Genomic DNA, 3435 nt, shown 5'->3' with positions numbered 1-3435 from the left:
CAGGAGCACCATTTCTGTCTGTGTCCTTTTCTCGCATATATGCATACACACATACACACATACATACAGAAAGCACACACATATTCCAGTGCATTCAGTGTGATGGGGCCGGGAGAAGAGTCCTGATGTCTGCAACAGGCCAGTTGGGTTGCACTAAGTCCTCCCAGTGCTTAGAAGCCACAGTTGTCTGCTCTGAACACAAATACTCACCCCTAGGGGACTGGTTTGTAGGTCACTGGGAGGTGATTTTTTTCCACTTTGGATTGAGCAAGAGTAGAAGGCTGTAGAGAGGTCAACTCCCTAGGGACCCAAGAGTGGGAGGCTCACACAGACACTTATTTCTGCTTCTCAACTCTACGGGGGAGGGGGAGGAGGAGGAGAGTATGTCTCAGATACCCCCTCCCCCTTCCTTTTCAAATCCAACCAACTCCACTGAGAAAAGGAGTCCCAGGGTTTGGCCCCAGGCAGTTACACAAACCGTCCTGCTCCCATCTTTGGCTGATCCGCTCCAGCAGCTACAGACCCCTAATTCTGGGACACCAAGCTCCTGAGTCAGACAAGGGGACTCCCAAGAGAAATTCTAGGATGAATAATATGGCTTTGTCCTCCCCTCACTACCCCACTCCAGTCTTCAGCTGGTTACAGGTCACTTCTCTGGCCTGCTCCCCATCCACCTCCCCACCCCAAGAGGCAGCCAGGCTACTGGGGGGAGGGAGTGTCTCAGAGGCCAGACCGAGGAACCATTCCAGCCTTTTCATGCGGTGGGAGGTGGGGAAAGCAGGGGATAGATTCCTAAACAATACAAAATCAACCCTTTCCCCCCTCTCCCAGTCTCCTCCATTTAGGTTTAAAATTTTGCCCAGGCTTGTCTGAGGACACACTCAGTTCCTGACCTCACATCGGTTAGCAATTTTGAGGGGAGAGAGGGAAGGGAGGCTGTAAAGGAGGGTGGGATGGGTAGGGTGAATTCAATGAGTCAGTAGGTGAAGAGTTGGAGTAGTGGGGGGTGGGATCGCCTGCTGTGGCGTGAGCAGCCCCTGCCCCAGTCACAAGGACTCTATGGTTCAGCTTGAGAGAAAAACCACAAGAAACCAAGCACTGATCCCACATACATGGGATAGAGTTGAGGAGGGAAAAGGAGAAAGGGAAAGCTTTTGCAAGACAGAAGAGTAAAGATTTCACCATCAAAGCCCAGCTTCAAGGGCCCTGGATGAAAATGAGAAATAAACTCCAGCATGGAAGTGTAGGAGTAGGCTGGCAAACTCCTAGTTACCTAGATCGTTTGTAACAGCTGGAGTCAGAGCACTCAGTATCTTAGGCTTGATTCGCAGAAGGAAGAAGATGCACATACATCCATAACACACTCTGGAAAGGATGCCAGAATCCCAGTGGGAACATTGAGGGGAAGAACGGTATTGGTCAAAAGATGGGCAGGTGAAAGGAACCCTTCCCAAAGGCCATTTGGGAGATGCACGTTTATAAGCCCTGCATCCCAGCTCCAGTTCCCTGGGAGACTTTTCTTTGTTCATCACAAGCTAACTTTCTTAGCCAAAAAAATACAGTTTGTACCCTGAGATGAGATTCCAGGTTATAGTAGGGGAGGCCTTGGGATAAAACACCATGGAATCCAAGCAGAAGGGAGCTAAAACCAGCGAGGCCTCCTAGTCTCAGGCTCGACAAAAGCACCAAGTCAGCAGCCCCACAGACTGACTCCCTCTGGTCAAAGAGTTAATTGACACCACCCAACGTCTCCCTCAACCCCACTAGTCCTGAGGGCGATCTGGTGCTGAAAGAAGAGACAGATACCAGCCCATCTTCCATTTCTGATGGGAGCCTTCTCTGCCCAGGCAGAACATCTTCTTCCACGAACCAAGTTCCTTTAGCACCAAATTGTATCCCTTCTTGGAGATTTTTTCTCCCAAAGTATAATTTAAATTTGAGATGGTTGATTAATGTGTTTCCTGTTCCCTCTTCAGACCAGACCTCACTCAAGAGATGCCAGGCGGCTATTCTGACTGTTTTCTTTGGTAGGGGCGGGGAGAAAAACAGACAGACAAGTGCAGAAGAGTTATACTCAGGGGAAGATGGAGAAACAAGGAGACACCTGAAACCCAGGCGCGGACCCTGCTTCATCTTTTGTTCCATAAAAAACAAAAAAATATAAAAACCATAGTCCAGCAAATAAAAGCCACTAACCACCCGCACCCCTTATGCCTTGCTTTTTCCCACTGAGCATGAGGTACAAAGGAGGATAGTGGAATTCCCTATAAACCAGAAATTTCATCTTCCTCAGGGCCTGATACTTCTTTCCCACCAATAAATGGGGAAATGGTCACTTGTCTAGTGCCCCACATAACCAAGAATTTTAAACCAGGGTTCTCCTTTACCCATAGAGTGGCTTTCCAAAAAGAAGTGGGCAGCCCTCCACCTCCCCCTTTCCTACTATGGAAGCTGATGTAACAAGCTGACTCCACTTATTTCAAGAAGAGGGTCAATTTACTTTTGAGTGACTTCTAGTTCCTAGAAGAAAATGCTCATCAATTCTGGGTCACTGCCAGATCCAGAGCCTGCTTGTAAGTTTGGTTCACTCTAGAGCAGGCCTCATGTAGCTGTGGACCCAATGCAATCCCTGGGAATGCCAGAGTGGCCTTACCCACCCACCCACAGTCCTTGGGATGGATGCTAGAGATCTTGAGGCAGCTCTCCATGGGATCACATCCTCTGGGGCTGCCACTGGTCAGGGTTGAACCTGGATTTGTAACCAATTAAGTGACTGCTGAACTTGCTAACCCTTTAGTCCTTGATGGCTGTATATCCAAGACGGAAGCCCTTTTGAGTAAATTTCCATTATGCTCAAATGATAGTGGTCAGAACAATGCTACCACCCATCACTGATCTGTATTGGGCTCAAACCTATCTTCTCTTCACTCTGAGGGGAAGGAATTCACAGCCACAATCTGCTATAAAGAGTTGCTGGAAAAGGGGACCATGGGAGAAGCTGGGTAAGGTGACCAACACAGGACTGATGTCAGCACATCTGGTTTGTTTTCCCTCACACAAACTCAGTCTCCAAGCTTGGGCATTAGAATCTATGCCAAACATCAGCCACGGAGAAGAACTGGTTCTTGTGAAGTGGGAGGAGCCCAACCCAACTCCCTCTTCCTTAGTTAGCACTGTCCTTGGGAAGATGTCTTCCTTCCCAGAAAGGACTAATTGATGGTCATCTTCAACACCTGCTGCCTCAAAGGTCCATTTGCCAGGAGCCAGCAGAAGGTCTCATCAACAGAGATATACCAGTCATTCCTTCGACAGTGTTTGACCAAGGCTTCCCAGCCTGGGAGACGGCTGGGAGCAGAGCAAATGTCCCTTGTTGAATTGGTCTTATATACATAAAGATAGTAAAACAAACAAAACCCCAGAAACAAACAAACAAAA

The sequence above is a fragment of the Vombatus ursinus genome, unplaced genomic scaffold, assembly GCF_900497805.2.
Source record: "Vombatus ursinus unplaced genomic scaffold, bare-nosed wombat genome assembly UNPS02014794.1, whole genome shotgun sequence".
Classification (NCBI taxonomy): Eukaryota; Metazoa; Chordata; class Mammalia; order Diprotodontia; family Vombatidae; genus Vombatus; species Vombatus ursinus.
Note: the sequence above shows the minus strand (reverse complement) of the source record.